The sequence below is a fragment of the Apteryx mantelli genome, chromosome 22 (assembly GCF_036417845.1).
Source record: "Apteryx mantelli isolate bAptMan1 chromosome 22, bAptMan1.hap1, whole genome shotgun sequence".
NCBI lineage: Eukaryota > Metazoa > Chordata > Aves > Apterygiformes > Apterygidae > Apteryx > Apteryx mantelli.
The window spans coordinates 14,470,587-14,493,356 of NC_089999.1; the positions used below are offsets into that span (position 1 = coordinate 14,470,587).

Below are 22,770 nucleotides of genomic sequence, written 5' to 3' on the forward strand. Positions count from 1 at the left end.
GAGCGCTAACTGCAGAGCCAAGAGTGACACGCTGCCTCTGCATTTGCATTTGCATCTGCTTGTTAACCCTCCAAAAGCAATCAGCCTTTGCATCCTACTTTCCCAAAGTTTATCCAGAAGCTATGTGATTTACTCTAACAATACCGGTTCTTAGTCACTTATTTTCAGAGCTCATTACAAAGAGTAATTAAATGGTCATAATGTCCCTAGCCGTAACCCTATTTAGTGGATAAAGTAGATAATTAAGCATTGTTAGCTCCATTTTGCAACTATGGAAACTGAAGACAGAGGCTAACTCAAGGTCACAGGGCTTCTCTGAGTCAAGTCAGGTCTCTAATAAATGAGTTACTAACTCTTCCATCCAAAAATACTCGGATAGCTTGCTAATTTTATGGTGTTATGCATCAAAACTGTTATTCCTGTCTTATCACTGAGAAAACTAATACAGGGAAGTATTACATGATTTAACCAAATCAAGTCTCTGAGAGAGACTGAAAAAGCGCACTGATTTTTTTTATTTCATGTTAGGCGAGAAAACCGCCATCTCTTCCTAAACAAGAGGGTATCTCTGCCTCCCACAGCCAATTGTTCTTACATTTATATTCTTGTATTAGTACAACGAAGCAGTCAGATGTGACAAATCTAATAGCTGCCATGTGGAACAGAGTTCTAAACATTACTCATTCCAGCTGCCCAGGTACAGCCACAGAAGCCTGATGCTAGTTCGCAGCTGGGAGTCTTTCATTCATCTCAACTGCAGCAACAGTTCTGAGGTTTTAGACCAGACTGTAGCTTGAGTGCATCCTTCCTGAGCTGCTCATGAGTCACTGGTTACTGCAGCTCAAACTGCTCTATCTTTCAGGCTATATATAGCCCTATTCCTATAAACTGTTATCTCACTTCTGGCCAGTCGGATTGTTTCATTCAGGAGTGCCTTAACCGCCAATCTAAAGGCGGAACTTTCTATTTGCGGACTCTGAGAGGGCTCTCAGAGAGGGCTGCATTTTTAAGTACTCCCCTTCCCCCCATTTCTGAAGTATCTTAACGCTTATATAAGAGGCTACAAATTGAAGACCTCTATTTATTCACAATATGCACGCAACATTGACAGAAATTTTCTCCACTGACATGTTTCAACCTGATGGGACTTCTTCCAGGGACTGGAAAAGTCTTCAAGTCCAAACATTTTCAATTTTTGGCTCCACTCCTATGGCACACAAATATGGGGCCAATAAATAACAGGTGCATTTCGTGTAGGGATCACAGGACAGTCACCAATGTGATTTAAACCATCAGCTTCACTGGGCCATCCTGTCTCCTAAATTCTGATTCTCTTCCAATGCTTTCTTAGTAAATGCATTATTATACCCACATAATTACAACATATATTGAATTTCATACTTCCATTTAAATCTACGGCAATTTTGTGACAGATTTCAACAGAGAAAAAAAACCAGAGCCCTTAAGTAATATGCGTGTAATCAAGAACACCCTACAAAATCCATTGAAGTTAAAAAGCCTTTAAATGACAATTGGCCTTATCAAAGATGAAAACAATATGAAAAGCCGAGTTCAAAAACTGACTTTATATCTAAAGTTCTTGATGAGGCCTGGGTAAAGGATTGTTTCATGCCAAGTAATTCAGGTACAATCAGGTGAGATTCAACTGTGCCATGATATCCTGTACCAGACATAGGCCAGCAGTCCCTTAACTCTGGGTTAATACTCGATCAAAGTTCAGAAATTAAATGAACTGGGCAGTTTATTTCTAGTACGGATAGACCCGTCATTTACAGTATGGCCCAGTACTGTTCTTCGGCACAGAAGAACTGCTGCTGGAGAAGAATAGCAGAGACACCCAAAAGATTTAGACAGATTGTTTAGTAAAAACAAAAAAACTCAAAGCAAGGACTCAAAAAATCAAGCTTTATAGAAAAATCAAAGGCAGCTGGACCTGACATAGGGATGGGACTGGTGGCACAGAGATGCTCCCTCTCCCTGCTTCGTAGCTGCCGTGGCGCTTGGCTGTGAACCAGTGTCATGGTTAATTGGATACGCAGTGATGGATCTGACCACCTGGCATTCTGTCTGGCTCCTAGCTGATGATCAACTCGCTTGGCAGCCTAAGTGGGGAACTGGCCACCTGGCTAATGCGAGGGCTGCAGAATATCTGACTAGCTGACTGCCAACCTGCTCAGTCGCTTCTTTATTGCGGATACTGACCGTAACCTTTTTGCTCTGTTCATCTTTTTCGTTGTAACCTGCATGCTGACAAAGAGACACCCAACCCATGACCCCTCCTCTCCGTACTTTCCTCTGATCGTCTGCTATTAAGGATAAAGATAGACTCCTCCTTTAATTGCTAAATGAGAATAAAATTAGCTTGTCTCCTTCTCCTCCAAGTTCTTTAAATTCTTCCAAGTTCCCTTCCCCCGTTCCATCCTGTCCTGCTTCTATGATTTTCAACACTCCAGCTTACAATTTGTATTAGTTGATGAATTTCCCAACAATTTTTGAATGCTGTAGTTTGGTGCCTATTTTTAACTAGTAAAAATGCTAATATAAATTAAGAATAACATCAAAACAAAGAAAGGGACAAGAATGTGATATCAGACACATGCCTGAAGGGTAGATTCTCCACTTGCCTTGCACCCTGTGTTATTATTAGCACTTGCAAAATCTCAGTGAGAAAGGCCACAATTTTGATTTAGCATTTTTTTTATATTCATTTTGCTGATATGTAAATTACTGCACAAGAGTCAAGGCAGTGGAAAATGAAGACTCAAGCACGCAAATATATGTCAGCAAAGAGTTCTGGAGTACTATCAGTGTCACGCAGTGTAACATTGTAAGTTAGTCTATGAATTAATTTTATTACTGTAAGATCTTAAAGAAAAAAGTAAATAAGTACTGAAATTTTAGGCTTTCTGGATATACGCCATTCATATTTTCAGACTTTCTTCCCTCAGGTCTGGGTAAATTCTCACCTACTCCAAATATTAAGACATCCTCAACAAAGTAATGAAAGTTAGATTTTGGGTTCTCTTCCCAACTTTGCCATTGACTCACTGTGGCTTTCTGCTAGAATTTTCAGATGGAAAGTACTTAGTTTCAGTTTTCTCATCCATAACATGGAAATTTTTGAAACACAAATTTTTCTTAGGGATTTTACAAGATCTGTTACTTAAAGCTCAGAAATGGTGTTGGGATCCTAGAACAACTGAGTATAAAAATCAAAAAATTACAGAAAATGCTTGGTATTTTACTGATGACAGAATCAACTACAATATTTGTCTGTTTTCCAATAAGAAACACAATAATCTGCAATTATTACACGCACGGATTCAGCCAGGAGTAACTGGCGTTTAGAAGTATGAATTCAGGCTATGGTCTTTCCCTAAAAGTCCATCTTTCCCTAAAAGATGAGGAAAGAGCTCCCCTGTTGGGGAAGGTGAGGTTGTACGGACAGGAAGCAGCCAAAGACTCCCTCCCAAAGACTGCTAACAGTTGGTGAAATCGCAGAGCCCACGAAAGGGGGAGCGCATACGGGGTGGACAGGTAGAGGAACTCCAGTCCTCGCATACCAATAGCAACTGGTAAGTGGAGCACGGATCCCAAACCTAACTAAACTTCGGATACAGTCGGATGGCAGTTAAGATGGTGCTGGCACTGCCACCAAAACCAGCACTCTCCTTCCCCACTTTCATCTCTGATGATTTATTCTCTTCCCTCTGGCAGCACAGGTATTAAAGTGGCCATGTGATGAACCAGATTGGGAAACTGATGAAAAACAGCTGAAAAATAAACAGAAACAAACATGTGTCCTTTTTTTTTCTAAACATCAAAGCCTCTATGCTGTTCAGAAGGTGTAAGTTTTGTAAACGTGTATTAATTACGTTGAAAATGAACCCCAAGACTAAATCATTATCTGGTGGAATTCTACCACTGAATTCAAAAAATTACTGAGGATTTGACCTCTATATTTCTTTAGGAAAGAAGAAATGCATCTCTAGAATATGTAAAGTCCTCTGTAAATTTCCCCCACATATTTCAGTTTTTTCTCTTTTTAATGCTTTAAACTGATTTTTTTCCCCAATTACTAACGTACTATGATGATGTTTCATGATTTTTTTAACTTGGTCTTGGAATATAATAAGCAGCTAATGCCGAGCTCTTACGTCCATTAAAAATGTTTTGAAAATAATGTTCTTTATTAATTGCAATCATTGTACAAAACTTAGATCACTGATTGGAATATATATTCACTCTTGGTATAACCTCATTAATATAAACCAAAGATACATTTGCCCCCTAAAGGGTCTGCTCCAGTGGACTTTAATGGAGGACTTCCTGTAAACTTAATAAAAACTGAATCAGGCCAGCAACAGGAAAAGTATTCCAGGGTGTGGATCTCCAGATTTCTTAAGAAGCCATAGTTTAATTGAAGTTAATAGAAATATTTGATTTATCGAAGTGGGGATTACAGAACTTGTTTTTCTCTTTTCATTGTATGTGAATGCTGGAGAAAAGTATACTGTGGATCTAATACTGAGGTTTAAACCAGTATAATTTGGCACTGGTGGTGAGAGAAGCAGCCCCATGCTTCTCCATCCATTCATTTCTACTCTGACGCAGCCCTTTTATTTGTCCCGAAGTTTTCATGTGGCTACATGATGAACCGCATCAGGAAATGGATCCAGTTTGATCATGTTTATCTCAGATCAGTTCTCCAATCCATTCATCACACAAATGTTTCTTCTGACAAAAGGGAGGGAACAGCATGGGGACAGAAACAGAGATTAGGAACTGCAGAAGGTGGTAGCATTTCTTTCAGCAGCAAGTGCTGGCTTAGAGCAGTTAAAATTTAATGTGAAACCACAAGATAAATAGCTCAGTTCAAATAACTACAGCACCAGGGAAGTGTTCATAGGATTAGTTTAGCAGAGAAAAGATGTTATTAGCTGAAAATATGCACTGAAAAATGGCAAAGCGATATTACATTGAAGTAGCAGATGTGGTTAATCCTGAAAAAGTCTTTTCATATGAGAGTAATTCTGTTCCATTTTCTGAATCTGCATGGCAAATTCAGCTTGTGCTTTTGGCAGTTCTGTAGGCATGAATGTATGTATCTATGCTGTATTATTTATATATACACACACATATATACCACATGGTGTATACTTTTAATAATATATTAATAGATGCATACATTTGCATTGATAAGTTATTAGAAGTTTATACTCTATCATCCCTGATAAAAGTATTAGAAAAGAAAGGAAAGAAAAGGAAGGAACATGGTCAGGCAAATTCTACTACTGACCTGTCATTTTAAGTCTCCCTTTTATTCCTGTTTTAGATGTTGTTTCAGAGTGTTAGTGCTGTGAACAACATGGCAATAGCTGAGACAAAATGTTAATATTTTAACTCGCTGGCAATATTCAGTTCAGGTATATTCAGAAGCATACATTTAGACAAAGTGCTGATACCTTTTTAGAAATACAGCAACTACGTGCTTCCACGTCTCTGAACTTTCCCGGAATTAACCCACTCATCATTTGTAGCTTTTTTCTCACTTTTCTCTATAGCCTTAAAATTATAGGAAGAGTACCTCTCTATGGTTTAAAGGAGGAAGAAAATATTTTAGATACTCATAAAGAGAGGAATGTTAAATTAGTAAAGTTGCTGTCTTCATGTTAAATCTGTTCTTCTCTCAGTTGGATACCTCATTTTCCTGCACCCACGCTGAAGAGGATATCAGGAAACTCTTATTACTTTTCAGGGAGCTGTTATCACCCTGACCATCATCATCTTTGACTATCTTTGAGAAGTGTTTACTTTGCATTACTTGGCAAACTTCTATCAATAAAATTACTGCCAATCTTTGTAAGAATTTGTAGGTGAGTCAGGAATCCACACACCAACCACAAACACTCCCAGCCACTGAAATAATTTCCCTGTTCTCCAGAAGCCGCTTCCTGCCTAGCAGCATGACCTTGCTTTGCAACCAGCATGCCAGTGCCTCTCCAGTCATACCAGTGCTCTCTGTTGTAAAGTGGGGACAAAAAGACACTGGAGTAAATTTTGCTTTTAGCGTACCCACTAACTTCTCTGTGTTTCCATCATCTTCAGAAGGGCACATCCCATGAAGTACACTGCTCTTGGTAGCAGTTTCTCTTTACTACTGAATATGGAGCCCCTGCTGATCATAGTTTACATAGAGGGACTTTTGCTTATTTGACCCCACTCCTCCGTTCTGGCTTTACAGCCATGCATGGCTTCACTTTGCTCCCCTTCATGTCTCACAGCTCACAGACACACTGGACTCCTAATACTAAAAACACTTAAAAAATCCAGCGATCTTGTTGATTTTCAGCTTCCAGTGTCCAAACACCAGGCTACAAGAAGCTCTCTTGCGGTCTCTGACTCTATATCTCCCAGAGATTGAGCTGCCAAGTTATTAGGTAACAGCTCATTGGCATGGAGATCCTTCCAACGCATTCAGCTGGTTCAGCTCTTTTTGATCTGAAAGCGCTTTCCACTTTTCTGACTGGTGATGCATCCCCTCGGTAAGGACCCACATTATTTTTTAATCTTCAACTGGTAAAGGGCTGCTGAACAAGTACTACTGCCATTTCCAAGCATGACATTTAGCACCGTTGGTGTTTTATTTCCCCCATCTTATGTGTCAGTGGAATACGTGTTGCTGTTCGCTAACAGGCTTTGACGACTTGCTGCTGCGGACAATGACGACAGTAATTGTGGGGCAGGGGAATTGTTACAAAACCTTGACATTTGGCATTATTTTAGTAAAGTGTAGGGTCCTTTTCCTGTTATTTAGCTGTCACTGCTAACATTGACCCAAGTGGGAGCTGAGTGCTGCTGAGCCCCAGCAGCTCACAAAAGCCCATGAGTCGTTGCTCCTTAGGACCTTATCAGGTTAGTCCCAATACTACCCACTCTGTTCTTTGTTTTAGTCCCTGCTGCAAACTCAGTGTCATTTCTTCTTTCTGATACTCATTGCAGACACTGATTAGTAACTTGTATGGAGCTAAATTTTAGTTTCCTTTAAAAGCTTGTGTTTGTTTAACTGGTCTGGCAATCCAAGAATAACTCTGGACACTCTAATACATACAGTACCATAAGCAACGACAGATAATGCTATCAAGGTCTTTTCCTAGAATATAGAGATTAACTCACCTCATTAAAATGTACACATTCGACATAGCATAGTGCTGTACTACTTCAGGACAATTATTTAAGCCAGCCGAAAGATACTACAGTCTGTGGAAACTAGGATGATCCCTAGCTGTCCTCCTACCTCCCTGTATCCAGATATTTATCATCTTTTTAGATTAGCACATAGATTTCGCAGCACTAAGCACTTTTGAAAAACCTAAAATAGATTGCATTAGCTTAAATTTCTAGGTAGTAAAGAAACTCAAGAGGAGAGAAACATAATTAACTTGGAGCATAGAAAGATTCTCTTGTGGGAAAAATACCCTGAACTAAAAAAGATAGTTTGTACGAAGTACCTAATAGTGAACATGCAACAGCCTAGCAGGTTATACCTTCTGAAGACTGATGTCTTAGGTTCAAGATAAGCTATTTTCCCATGAACATTTCTTCTCAGACATTTAAGACTTATTATCTGATTTTTGGACAAGAAAATGTGATCATCCCAGTTTTCAGTGCTTGGTCTTTTTCTCTCAAATTAAAATAAAAGCTATGTTGCTGGGACTGCCTGCAGGTATTTCTCTACATTCAAAGAATGTTTCTTAAAGGTATGCTGGGTTTCTAGCACACAGAGCCCAGTTGTGCTCACATGAAAATGAAAGGTGAAAATTTCCTCAGCGCCAAGAGACAGACAAGGCAGTAGATCGAGAAGGCAGAATTCAGTAGATCAGGCCCTCTGAAATTCAAATGACTTTTCCTAAATGATTCACGTTTTTTCCTCATAATTTACTTTCTCTTTTGAACCCACCAAAGTAACTCTTCACAGTTTCTGTGCTGCTTAACTTCTTTCTGTCTGCTTCTGCAACAGCCTCTGCAACAAATGACTGAGGCAGTTGTATGTATTCTTGCTTCAGAATCAAGCTCTTAAGAGTGCTGTTTACCAGCTGTGTAAACGCCTGTTCCTACAGATGTGTAGGTGGCTGCACAAAGGTGAATTTTACAGAACTGACTGTTGATCTATTACAGCTAAAAATGTTAAAGTCCATATCAGTTGTTCCTGTTCAATTTCTTTTTAACAGCCTTATCAAACTTAATTATTCTGTCATAATATGCCAATCAGTTGCCCCCCACAAACACTGAATTCACTTTTTTTATTAAGGTTATGTTACCAACTCAGTAAGGAAAAAAGGGTATTTCTTTCTGTTGTGCTATCATCTGTCTGATGAATTCTTAGCCTTCACCTACATAGATCTTAAAAACTCTTTTGAACAAACACCCAGAGTCCTAAGAAATATTGCTACCAGGAGAAACAACTTAGCAACCCAAACTTCTTATTTACGTAATTCTCAGTCTCTGCTGACTTGTCAGGATCTTTGGCTGTTTTACATTCTTCTGAACAAATCCTTAGAAGGGGCAAATTGTTTGCTTGTTTGTTTTCGAAACAGAAAGTTGAGAGTAGCTCTGTAAATATAACATTTCAGAAGAGAACTACAGATTGGATGTGTTAGATACATTTTACATCAATAAATCTTGTGCTTTATCACTACATCAGAAAGCTTAGGAGAGACTTTGTATCGCCTTGTGCTGTAAAATGACAAAAACGTTCTAACCTAGCAGATCCTTCATGGAGCCTGTTTAATAATGAAAAAGCTGCCATACAAAATAAAGAAGTGAATACAGATAACACAATGAAGCCTGAAAATGGGGACAGAGAAAATTCTTCAGGCCGAAAATTCTTCAGGCCAAAATGAAAACTACTGGGATTCTGTAGATGAATCCAAAAGGAGTTCATTCCCCTTTTTTTTAAGAATTAGTAAACGTGTCTCAATTAAAATTTATTTTTAATCCCAAATATGAACTGTTGTTATTTATTAAAGCAATCTCTAACCAAAGATTTCAGTATGCATTAAAATGTTAACAAATTAAACCTCACAATTGTAATTTTTATAATTCTAGTCTCACTTCTTGTTTCCAAGTTGTATATCCATTACTGGATAAACAAAAAGGATGTAAAATAGTGGGTGAGCACCCAAGAAATCAGTGTTCTGAGACCGCTATACCTATCTATCTCAATCTATTGAATTATGAAACTATGCAATAGCAAGTACTATTACCTACCTATGATCTTAGCTATTTCAGCGTGGCTGTAATGGAAACCAATGGAAGTTTTGCCTGCATAACTTATGCCAGGGTTGGATGCTAACTTTTTATCTTCAGATAAAGTTCTACCCCCTTTTTTCATACAGAGCTCTTAAAACCATAGGGCTCAATCTTTCTAAATTTTTTGGGTAACATAAGTTAACTTAATGAAATTTGCTTAGAGTTTCTTATTTGTAATGAATACAAAAAAATATAATAGAGATGCAGGGACAACTCATCCTTTATTTGAATCCAAGGCATTTTTAATTAAATGTTTTCTAACTTCACCTAAAAACACTACATCCTGAAATTTATCTTATTCCTAATGATATATATAGAAATAATATGTTAATGAGGGCACTAAATTATACTTGGAACTGTCTGAGAAAGCACTTGAGCCAAGAGAGTATGAATTCACTTCGACTTTCTGATATAAAATTTGAATTACAGACCAGTTAGATAATGATTAATTCTTTCACAGTCAGTTTTGCTACTGATTTCAAAAGAGAAAATTTCCAGTGCTTGTTAATATTACTTTTGTAGTGACACTTATTAAAAGCATAGATATAAACAAATTTCATAAACATGAATTAATAAAGCATTTTTAAATTTTTGAAAAAGTTTTCAAAAGAGATTAAATGATTTGCCTAAAAGAAGATGAGGTATTGAGAGAACAAAGCACAGAACAACATGGCATTATATCAATATTAATCATTTGTAACATCTCCAAATATGAACATATGTTCCCTCTTTCTACTATTTTTTTCTTCAGTATTCAGAATTTTAGTTTCATAATTAGTTTCTTACTTGTATACAACAGAATGAAGTAATTTTATTGCCTCTGTCACAACTTTTGACCCTGAACTTCCACATGGGTAAGGTACACTCAGGTTTACACTTGACACAAATAAATCTAAAAAGCCTAGTAAAATTGACATTTACTTAAAGAAGTCCAAAGCACCTTTCTGTCTAAAGCCTGAGACCATAAACGATGCAGCAAGGGAGTAAACTTCACTTTCTTCACAATGCTATTAAACCACGATCCCATTTTCAATAAAATCTCAGACAATTTATGCAACTAGTAAAATGTTTCTCCTTTATCTAGATTTTCAAATTCAGATGAATGCAACCGAAAGTCTTTTTTCTTGTTCCTCCACCCCAGTTTGTTCTTTGGTAAGAATGCTGGGAAATATGTCTAGAGGAAAATGCTATTACAATAAACATAAGCTAATAATTCCCCTTGTTGCCTTAGGAGAAACATTTCTCTAATAGACTTCAACATTTTTTTATCCCTATCTCAGTTTCTCCTAGGCAGCCAACTTGAATTGCCTCCATAGCCTTTTTATTTATAATAAGCCCTTATATTCCTATTTCTCATCTTAGTAGTATAGCATCCCAAGAGTAACAGCAAGCACTCTTCCCCACTTTCATTTCTCTCCATATATTTCTTGTTTGACAAAAGTTTAAAAGTTTCAGATTTTTTCTTCCATTTACAATTTTCAGTGCAATTACTAGAAAATACCTACTATGACAGCCAGTGTCCCTAAGTGGTCCTTCTTCAGCACCCATTTTAGATAATATAATATTAATCAGAGCTGTTCTCCAGAGGAAAAACAGTGGTAAAAAGGCAAACTAAGGTTACTACTATTTCCTTATGAATACACAATGAAGAACAGCCAAATTCCACTGAAGCATTTAATTTGTAGCTAGCATAATACTGAATCACAGCATAGCTAACGAGTATAATTGCATTCAGAAAGTTTCATTTTAAGAATGTGTCAAACACATAATTTGATTAGGGCGTGTGAGTATCTGTCCATGGGTTGTGCATGGTAAATTCTTACGTATGTGAATCATAAGCTATTATGAACCACCTACCTCCTGGCAGACAGGAATCTGCAATATTCCTACAAATGTTGATTAGAATGAAAAATTGTCCACCTAGGCCATTTTCTTTTAAGGTGACAGCAATCTTAGAACACATATATTTTAATTCCTAAACCTTCTAGTTAGGCCAGTAACATTCATGATAGAAGGAGAAGACACTTATATAAATATCTGAGGAAGAAAAGTTAGGAATTTTCCCATCTAAAAGAGAGCTTGAGTTTGCTTGTAATACTAAATAGTCTAAATTTTTAAAATGAAGACTCAGTAAAATATTTACAATTCTGCTTTGCCAAAGCAATAGCTTCTGAATAGCTCTGATTTTTTGTGAAATGTTGCTGATTCTAATAGGGTACTAGATTATCAGTTTATTAAAGTCTGGAATAGGTGCGTTAGTTAAACAGATTGCACGTCAAGAAAAGGGCATTCATTTTCCCTTCATTTTTAAGGGATGAATATTCATGTTTAGGAAGATACTTTTGTTGACAAGACATGTAGGATTAAAAATTTTCCTTCAAGTAGCTACTGACCAGGTTTCCTACATACCTTAACCTATATATTATAAATCTCCTCTGTTACCTTGTTAATAACCTCAGCTGCAAGTTGAGCATCCTTTTGGAGAAGCAACTCGGTCTTCGAGGCCGCTCAGCTTACTGTTGCTTCTGACTAGAACAATAAGATGTTATGTCAACAATATATGTAATTATTCCAAAAAGTCAATTACTGTTGATAAGTTTCCTTTATAGCAGCCACAAGTTACAGTTTACTTATATATCTTACCACAACTAAAAATACTAAAATAGAAGCAAAATATCCTTGAGACAACTGTTTTTATCTTTATTTTAGCTTTTTTCATTTCTCATATCTAGAATGAAAATTAGGTTATGAGTAACTTCTGTCTCTAACTTTCATGGATCAACTAAATAAAGATACTTGCAATGTTAAAGTTGTGTTTAAAATGCTGCAGTTTCCTCAGGGCAGAGCCCATATTTCCCTATTGTTTTAGAGTAACTCCAATAACAGATTTTTACTTTAGAAGCAGAACTTTAAAATTTAGAGTTTCTGGTGATTCTGCAGTAACAAACCAAAATGTACGGCTGAAAATAATTTAGAAGAAAGAAACTCTTAACTTAAAGACAATTTCAGATTTCTATGGATTATATATAAACAAACAAATTTGTAAAAGTATGAAAAATAACGTGAGAACATCTTCCAATATTAGGTTATGTGTAATGAAACTACCCTTTGCTGTATGATGATCATATAAAATGCAAGCAATGTCATTTAATGTTGCCAGTAGTGCTTTACCATTTCAAGAGAAAAGGAAAATGAATTTGGAAGGGGTCGGGAGAGCGGCAGCAGTAATAATGATCGCACATTACTATAATTAGCAATGTAGGTTAAAAATTTAAAGAAGCAACATATTTGCTTTGTTTTTAACTATGTTTCTGACTCAGCAGTGATTCCACTGATGCACTCAGCAGAAAAGTGTATCCCAGTCTGTTTTTTTTAAATCTGAACCCATTAAAAGGAGAAACAGTATGACCAAAGGTAAACACTTCAATAGGAAAAGGGCCTTTAAAAAACTCCAGAAGGCAGTTTAATCCAAATCTGGGATAACTATGGATTAAGAATGCATTAACGTTAGTTTGTGCTCCCCTCCTTTAATACTAGTACTAATATGCTTTGGACTCTTGTCCTCCCCAGCACTCATACTGACAAAGTCTTAGCTGTTATAGTTGCTATTTTTACTTTGATACACAAACTTGTGAAGCACCCTTGTATCATTCCTTCTAACAGTTTGCACAGTTGTTTTCTTTCATTTCATACTAAAGTGTGATTGCTAAATGTATAGGTGCAAATGGAAAAAGTGAAGCTGAAGTACAACAAAGGCTTGTATTTGAACGAAGTTGAATTTTGCTTAATTTCAGCTGCAATATGGTTAGAAATAAGTTTGATGAATGATTTATCTGATTTAAAATATCTGCATGTGAATCTGAAGCAGTTTTCTATGCAAATCAGGTACTTATGCACACAAATTATTCTAATTAGGTACAGGAGGCTATGATAACCTAAACTGCATGTTCAACTATAGTATACCTCTACATTAGCATGATAACTGTGTGCATATTTTGCATGCAAAAGTGCATGCCCAATTAGATTGAAAATTAGATCTTTTATTATCTCTGCATTGCTTTACTATACTTTTAATTGGAATTTACATGTTACTGATAGAGCCTTAACTTTAATTCATAAAACCATTCTGAAGGTATACGGAACAATTTGCTGAAAACATGAAATAAAAGTTTCAAAATTAAGTATACATATCCTTTAAATAAATTTAATTTTTATATGATTTTTATAACTTTGGGAATGGAAAACATGTTCATGTATGACAATAAATGTCTGCAATTAATACTATAACATTAAAAACTTTCTCAAAGTCATTATATCCAATACTTGTTCTCATAGCATCACGAAGAAAGAAACTTTCAATATATCACTGTACTGGGACAAAGGAGGTCGAACTTGAGACACAGTAGAATTTGATCATACCCTTGCTAAAATGCAAAAGAAGCAGTAGATAAATTGTGACTCAACAAGTGAGACAGACTTACAGCTGTCGATAAAGCTGTACTTCAAAGGTGAACATTAAAGTTTATATAAGGTCCTCTGTCAGAGTACAGCCAGTAAAAATAAAACTGATAAGCTGATGAAATGATACTTGTACCTGGACCTTCATCCTTTGGCTCTAGGAAAAGTAGTTGCTGAACTAACACGTGCATTTAAAAAAAGGATCCATTTGAAAATAATATCCATAGTAATACAGACCACTCAATCAAGGTGAAGACAGACAGACAGTCATTGTAACTAGCACAAACTATTTATAACCTATGCATGATGACCAGTTTGGTTAATAACCAATATGGAATAGATATATGGATGCGAACTCCTAGCAGTAGGAATGGAAAACTTGCTGAAAATTCCATCACTTCACATTGTTTATTAATTCGAAAAAGGGCTCACTTCAGTAAAAAATTCTACTGACGGGTGAAGACTTTGCCTATGGCCAAAACTCTCAATATTGAAATGTTAGCCCAGATTTGTTTATCTGCTCTTCTTTTTAATGCTATTAGGAAATGTTGGGTAGAGAGGGCTGCAGTCACAGACTGTCCTCTTGCATACGTTGATAATATACAGCACAGGCCACATTTGTACTGGAAGTAGGATTTCTAAAATCTGAATATACACTAAAAAATAAATCTGAATTCTTTTGTGTTATGCTTTGCATTGGGAACATAAAATTTTCCCACAATTGGTATTTTGTCTATATTTTGGTTGCAAAAAGAGTCATTTTCTCATTGTATGTCTTAAGATAAATCCCAAGTGATGTGGGAATTCAAAAAATACCATGACAGAAACTTTTGCATATAGTTCCATCTATAAAAACAATACAGTGGAAAATTTTGCAGTTTTAGAAACAAGCCTTGCTTGAACTACAAGGTCACTATTTACTAGTGAACAAAAAGATGAGAAAATACTTCATGTGATATATTCCAATGACAGGGTTAATGACACAGGTAAACATACCCATTGACTCATTAAATTGAATGGCAAGACACAGCTAAAAGTTAATTTTTCTTTGCTATGTACTTAGGCATCTAGTTATGACAACATTTGTGTCACCGGAATTCATCCCCAACCTAAAGCTCAGTTGATCTTTCAGTTCAAATTTGTGGAGGCATTTTTGTGCAGACTTTCCATTTTCCAAAGCTCTGCAGCTGAAACAGCTCATATTCTTTGCAGTTCAGGCCCTGGGAAGGACTTAGAGCATGTGAGTGAGTCGGTTACAGTGGCATAGTCACTATAGCTGTTTTGCTAGGCAAACGTGTATGCAGGCAGACTATTAACCACAACATTCATTCATAGACAATGTGTGAATAATCAATAAATGAACTTTTCAGTGTTTAGGAGAAAGAATGCCTGCAGTAAGATGCTCCTCAATATTTGATGCAATATTTTGAAATATATAATCTCCAGTGTAGTAAATACGGCTGTGTGTGCTATCCTGCATGGTAAAAAATACACTGAAAAAGCACAGCTCACTCTGAAGCGTGGCTGTGCAATTCATAAACATTTACTTTAGGAATACCATGAAGAAAAATTTGAAGCTGTAATTGGAACGAGCTACGCAATTTGTTCTACATCCCAACTGAGGTTATCTGAGGGAATGTTTTAGTCTATTATCAAAATATACTGTAGCAATCAAGAAAAATATTTGAATCCTGTTCTAAAATTCCTCACAGTTCAGCTGTATTAGGAGTTGAGATTTTTTTTCATCCCAAAATCAAATGATGATATTACAACGAAGGACAAAAAAAAGCTTAATACCACATTATTTAAAAGAAGTGCAGCCTATACCAAGAACACATCACCAGGCACAAGGATTGCGTGGTTTAATATCCAACTCTTCTGCTGACTTTTATTTCAAGATCACTTAGACTTCTGGCGTCTCTGATACTCCAGCTATAAAAGGAGAATAAAATACTTACCTCATAAAAATGTTGGAGAAATTCATTAATCTCTGTGAAATGGATTGAGATTCTTGGGTAAATGCTACCATTACCGGGAGTATGCATTCCAAAATATTTGATATACTAATTCTGAGAAACTTCAGTGCAATTTTGCCTTTTAATCTTCCGCATTCTTTGCAAACAAATGGAAATAGAGCAAATTTTGGCTTACCATTTTAAAGTCTTATCCTAAATTTCAATCTCTCTTTTTGCAGATATCCTATTCACTGCTTGCAATTAATATAATGGACACTTATAGAGAATTACAGGTCAGCTGGCCTGCTCTCAGTTCCCTGACAGACTATGGAGCAAATCCTGCCGGAGGTCACGTTCAGGCACATGAAACAACGAGATGACTGGGAGCAGCCAGCACACTTTACCAGGGCGAATTGTGCCCAACTAACATGATATTCTGCAGTGAGACGATTGGCTCTGTGGATAAGGGGAGAGTACTGGATGTTGCTTACCTTGGCTTTAGCAACGCTTTTGACATGGTCTCTCACTGTATCATTATAGCCAAACTGCAGAGACTAGACAGGCTTACTAGATACGGACGTAAGCTACATGCACAATAATATACCTGTGAATATTTTAATGTATAATTAGCTGGAATATGAAAAGGGCTAATATCCTTTACCTTAAAATAGGAGTGGAAGGTACTAAGCCACTTCCAGGCCTGTCCAGTTATAAACAGCACATCACAAAACTTGAGCCAGTGACTGTAGGCCTCTTAAAAGATAAGAAAATTTGTTTAGTATGTTTAAAAATTAAAAGTATAATCGCCAAAGAACAATTTCAGAGGTTAAAACTGAACAATGGCTAATACCCTTTATGATTTAGATTATGGAGAGTAATAACTTTCAGTTGGGCATGTATTATTTTTCTGTATATCTAAGTGGCACTAAGGATAATGCAGATTTACAATTTTGACCCACTGTGTTTTTCACGCTGATTTTTCCCACTGACGTTTGCCTTAAATGAGATCCAGGCATGTATCTCTACCACAGCAGTCAGCACAGGAGTTTAGAAATACTGGGTGGAAAATAAAAATGGTACGGTCTGATCCAATTCTCTTTCTTGTAAAGCATCAGAACACATTCTTGAAAATTTGGTATGGGATACTGACACATACAGCTCTATTTCTTTTTTTTTATTATTTTATTAACAAATTTGCATTCAACACAACAATAAAAAGAAAATGCAACAGAAATATCAAAAATACTGAATGAGAAAAGAAGGAAGAAGGGGAAGTTGACACAGCAATAAATTAAGGCTAAATGCAAGCAGAGAACTTCTCAACAACCAACACTGAAGATGTATCAGTTTACACTGGATCTCTGTTTGGCCCTGAAAGTCTAAACTGCTTGGGCAAATATTGTATTTAAAATATAGAAAGCCTGCACCAAGTACTTAATGCACAGCACTGCCACAAAGACAGCCCTGATCTGCCTGCTATAGTGTAACTATGACAAAATTCTTGGAACGTACAGAGACAGCATCTTGCCGCTTAGGGACAAGATTTAAGTGTAAGTAAACTGGTTTGCTTTTTAAATCAAAATACCTATTACTCATGCATTTTCATAAAATAAAATTCATTAATAAAAATCAGGGCTGCTGGTTTATTTCTGGATAGCAATATTTTCACTTCTGTTTGCACACCAAATGTTGCAGCATCTTACTACTGCATTAGACCCCCAAAATAAAATTTTGGGAATCAAAGAGTTTTATTCTTCTTTATAAATCTATTCAGTAAAGGTACTCGTAAGTGCAAATTATATTTGCACTCCTTTCTTCTATGAAACTAGTAGAGAAAGGCCTTGGTATAAAGGAGAATCAAGTTAAGTGAAAAGGAAGATGCTAGAAGAGTAAGCAACAAAAAGTTTTATTTAAATGTTTGCATTTATTTAAATGTATAAAATGTTATTGAGTGTTATAGATAAAAACAATATGAAAATGTTGACTAAGTGCCAGTTTGACATCTAAATCACTTTATAATACTGGTAGGCCCATTCTGTAATTAAATCTTTCTTTGCAAGTAATGAAGCTCCATGTAGATGTGTGGATATGTGCACATGAACATCATTGTGCTACTGAGGCCTCAGTTGTAGTTAATATTTTTTTCTGCGAAAGTATTTTCATCTGAGAGTAATGGAAGTATTTATAAAACAAGCTCTAAACATGTCCATTTCTTAATACCCCTGAACTCTGATCTGCAGTGCTATGATTGCAAGCCTAGATGTGCCAAATGCAAGCATTACTAATTATTCAAAAATGTGTAACAATACAAAATAGTCCTACTTTAGCTGTATGAAGAGCAGAAATGGAGAAAAGGATCAGATCCACACTGCAATTTGTCTTATTAAGTTAGGAACTGTTGTCTCCTCACTAGAAATTTGCCTTATTGATTTATCCAGCTGTTTATATCATCATTAATTCTATTAAAAATACATTGAAATTTAATTACTTTATGCTTTTGGTCCATTTTGGAAGTCATCAATGCATTTGGGAATATTTGTCTTATCATCACCTCTGGGTGTAAACTGTAAGAAGACTTCAAGGCTTAAATGGATCCCAAACTTGTAATCTAGTCAATTAAAAAGATTAGTTAAAGGGAGGTTCATACTCAACATTTGTCCTGGATGCGTTTATCAGTTTTGCATTCTGTATTGGGTTTAAGTAGTCTTCTCTTGCCCAAGGCTATATAAAATACCCACATAAACAAAACAGTAAGTGACTGACCATAAGCCATAGCACAACAGTGAAGTTGACAGAAAGCACTGTCAAATGCCCTTAGTAAACAAATAAAGATTCCTCTTATAAATTTCAGATATTAGTAATCTCAGTTGTTACTTGCAATAGAAACAGATAAAACTATACAGCGTTTGATTATGAAATTTTCAATGTCCCTTGAAGTTTCTTAAAGTTTTTGCCATATTTTTGCCAATTTTACATGTGAAATATTTTCCCAAATCAACACTTTAGAAAACTTTATGGCTCACATTAAGCCTTGCATGAGGCTGGTGTAATTATGCTGTTATGCCTGCCAACATTAGAGGTGACTTTGGTCACCAGTCTTTGATAGTGACACATGTAACTGTTTCCTGTAACAACAGGACTCTTTCTGCTTTGCATCTGGATATACCGCGATGAGGCAGTTATACCGGTTGGGTCTACAGTCAGCTCAACTCCGTCATTCACCAAACACTGAATATCTTGCAAAGCACCTGGGTAAGGACTGCTCTCGCTGATGCTCACACAAATCACTGAAGTCCATAAGGGCTGCAAAAGCAAAAACTGAGGGGAGAATTTGGCTTCTGATGTATCCAGTTGCCTAATCACGTGTTGTCACATGGCAATTAAGGGAACTGGCAGTTAATTTCCCTGTGGGTCTGTCTGCTCTTCAGTTAGTCACTTGTTGTAAGTATGTGGATTAGATTATCAATGGTCTACGCCTCAGTTTACCATCAGGAACACTGATATAGTAACACGAGGATATTTTGAGATTTAATGAACCAGGGTTTGTAGAAGGCTACGAAACTCTTGGGTAAAACATTCTATTCCAAGTGCAAAGTATGATTTTTTCACATTGCTCTGTTGTGACTCTGCAGCGGCGAGACGCGCTGGGGGAAGCCGAGCTCCTCGATCTCCGCTCGCACAAAGGTAAATGTCACGAATGACATGCGTGCCTCCTTCAAATCTGGTGACCCCAGGTGTGCGGGGCAAGGCTATTCACTAAAAACAGTGCTGTATGGGGAGCGGGTTCCTTGCAAGCCAGAGCACGCCACGCCGGGGAATCTGTGTGGGGAGATCAAACGCAACCGCAACCAAAAAGCAGCGGCACAGCTCGGCTTTGAGATTTTGGGTGGGTTTTTTTCCCCCCCCGTGGCGGCTGCACCGGTTCGGTTAGAGCAAAAGGGGCAGCAGGTGCCTCGAGTGTCCCCGCGCGGCCTCGCCGGCTCCCGCCGCTTCCTCACAGCGCGGCGCGCGGCCCCGCGGCCTGCTCCGCCCGCGCCGGCCCGGCGCTGCCCCGCTGCTCGCGGCGCCTTCCCTCCCCCCCCCCAGCTCCGTCACCGGCGGCCTCCTCACTGGTACGTGCCGCCTTACCAGCGCCGTTAACGCGGCTTTATCGTTAATTAAAGTGCGAGGGGAGAGGAGCGCTGTCCCCGTGACGGGCGGGGGCGGGGGCTGCGGGGCGCGCATGAAGCCGGGCGCAGACACTTACAGGGAGTCACAGCGCCCGGCCCGGCCCGGTACGGCGGGGCCGCGGCGGCGGCGGCCGGCCCGAGGCCGCGCTGAGGGGCGGGCGCGCGGGGCACGCCGGGAAGGCAGGCAGGCCGGCCGGCCGGCGGGCCGGCGGCGGCGCGCGGGGCACGCCGGGACGCGCGCCCTGCGCCTTAGCCTCCCAAGATGGTCTCCGGGCGCCTGTCCCCTCCCTCCGCCCCGCACATGCGCAGTGGGCGCGGCGGGCCGCGCTGCTCCCTCCCTCCATCCCTCCCTCCTCCCTCCCTGCTGGCGGCCGGGGCGCCACTGACAGACCGCGGAGCCGGAGCGGCGGCGCGAGCGGGGCTGAGCCGGCCGACACCCCCCTCCCCCCCCCGCGCCCTCCGCGCCGCGCCCCGCAGCCCTGCGCCACCGCTCCGCAGGCGCCGCGGCCCGGTGAATGGGAGAGGCGGGCGGCGCCGGCCCGACGGACCCCAGCGAGGCGGCGGCGGCGGTGGCTCGGGTAAGGCGGGGGGCCGCCCTCGCTGCCCCCCCCGCGGCGCGGGGGCCGTCCCGGCGGTGGCGGCGGCGGTGGCGGCGGGCCGCGGCCGGGCCCGGGCGGCCGGTGCTGCTGCTGCGCGCTCCTCCCCGCTGCTGCCCCCGCCCTCCTTCTCTCCAGCTCGCTCTCAAAATGGCCGCCGCGCCCGTTGGTGAGGAGGGAGCCGGGGGGGAGGCGGGCGGCGGAGGCCGGGCGAGGCGGCGGCGGCGGCGGGGGGGGGGGAGGACACGGGACACCACACGGGCTCCCCCGGGCCGAGGCGCCGGCCGGGGGCCGCGGCGGGGCCGCCCGCCCGCCTGCCCCCCGCCCTGCCCTGCCCTTCCCTTCCCTTCCCCGCCGGCCTCCCCGCCCGGGGGGCAGCGCCGGCCGCGCTCGGGTGACTTAGCAGGAAAACAGGGATCGGGGGGCGGGGGGGGGGCGAGCGCAGCGCCGAGCCCCGCGCCCGGGCGCTGGCTTTGCCTGCCCGGCCTCCGCGCCTCCCCCCGCCCGGCTTAGGCCGCTCGTTTCTTCTGGTGACTTAGCAAGATACCGGGGAGGAGGCGATGGGCCAGACAAAAAAAAAAAAAAAAAAAAGGGAAAAAGAAAATCCTAGGGCGGGGATCCTGGCCTCGGTACCTGCGAGGACACCGAACATCCTTTCTCCAGATTTCCTGTCGAGGCTTCTGCTGTTCTTCCCGTCTCCCCTGCCCTCTTTGAGGGCAAGGCAGCTGCTTTTCAGGAGGTGGCCCAGATCTCCGGAATCAGCTGCAGCACGGCAAACAAAACAAGAACGGATAGCACGGGGGAGAGCAAGCGCTGTTATTTTAAGAATGGGTTTCCCATCCACCCTGTTTTCCTGCAGTGATCGAGCAGGGAGAGCGTTGGTAGGAGGTGGCTCAGACCTTCAGGACCAGCTGCAGTGAAAACGGGGGAGGGAGGTCTGATCTCTCCTTCTTGGGGTCATATCGCTGCCTCGTTGTCCACGGTCGCATGGAGTTTCCCTGAAAACCTTTTAATGGCAATTGAGTTTCCTAAAACGCTCTCTTTATTGCTGCCGTTTGAGTTTTTGTTTAGGCAGGAGGTTATATGCAGGCAGAGCTTTTGATGGAGGTGGGGGGTGGGAGTGGTGCCTCCCATATAAAGTTTAGGATTACTCAGTTTTGTGGGTGTGAGATTTTTTTTTTGTTGTTGTTGTTGCTGTTTAGGGTGGATGTAATTAAATTTGACCTTTAGTACCAATAATAATGTGACATCTTCCCTTTCTTTGCCATAGTACTGGTAAAATTTCTCTGCTAATAATGCTGCAGCAGAGGGCTTGGTTGTTGCAGGTCAAGTCAATTCATAATGAGTTACCTAACTGGGGGATGGTGGAAGGTTATTGAAGCTAAATTAAAAATCTTCAATAAACACTGTTTTACTGTAAATAAATGTTTGGGTATATTGACCTGGTTGAATTATATATTTATCTGGGGATTCTTCAAGTGTACATTCTTATGGACAGTATTGTTTATATAGTGTTGGATGGTGGGGGTTAAAGAACCTATGTTCAGTAATGATCATTTAATAAATGATTGTGCAGCATTCAGCTCGCTTTTGGAAGAGGGAGGGTCTCCTTCCAAAATGCTATTTGCCCTTAGAGTCATTTTGGAAAATAGGAAAATTCTGTTAGAGGAACTAAACAAAGAAAATATTTTTAAACAGAAGGATTTGTTGCAAATTTCTAGCTTGTTTTCAGGGATCTCATTTTTCTGCGTTTCTTTTGATTTGACCATATTTATGGATGCTGTGTGCAGCCATTGAGCAGAGAAGAGACTGGGTGGAGTAAGGAGGCAAAGCTGCGAAATGGCTAGATTACCCTTTCATAGCTTTTTTTTTTTTTTTTTTTTTCCTTTGCTTGCGTTTTGCTGGGGTGGAGGAATACTAATTGCTGTAACAATGAAGTCTCTTCTTTAGGGAAGAATCTAATGGTGCAGGAACCTTCTGAAATGAAACAAATCTAGCATTCTGTTTTGAAGCTTATTTTTCTGCAGGGTGGATCTTGGTTTGTCTGACAGTGCAAAGTGACCAGTCACTGTTGGAAAGCAAGATTTTTTTTTTTTCCTCTCTCTCTGATTGTCTGTTTCAGTATATTGACTTAGGTACTCACTTGTTGAATTTTTTAATTTACACTTTAGATAAGAATTATATTTTTTACACGGGTTTTTTACATACAAGATTATCTGAAATATAGTGAATTCTTATATTGTTGTGCAGTGCTGTATT

The 22,770-nt window shown here is 39.7% G+C and overlaps 1 protein-coding gene and 1 long non-coding RNA gene across 4 annotated transcripts in view; one reads left to right on the forward strand and one right to left on the reverse strand.

Moving 5' to 3' along the window:
• Window positions 1–3,388: 3,388 nt before the first annotated feature.
• On the reverse strand, window positions 3,389–16,493 carry LOC106498598 (uncharacterized). Its single transcript, XR_001295005.2, has 3 exons — window positions 16,408–16,493; window positions 11,776–11,862; window positions 3,389–3,794 (listed from the first exon to the last, which is right to left on the reverse strand). It is a non-coding gene; the product is annotated as an uncharacterized lncRNA (long non-coding RNA).
• Window positions 16,494–20,413: 3,920 nt separating this feature from the next.
• The window catches only part of PAFAH1B1 (platelet activating factor acetylhydrolase 1b regulatory subunit 1), a 37,840-nt gene continuing 35,483 nt past the window's right edge, over window positions 20,414–22,770 (forward strand). Inside the window, exon 1 of one of the 3 annotated variants that reach the window (XM_067309621.1) lies at window positions 20,414–20,493. The gene's annotated coding sequence lies outside the window, so the exon portion shown is untranslated. Of the gene's footprint in view, window positions 20,494–20,644; window positions 20,681–21,242; window positions 21,393–22,770 lie in introns of those variants that run through there. The other 2 variants (XM_067309620.1, XM_013960175.2) reach the window with 2 other exon arrangements.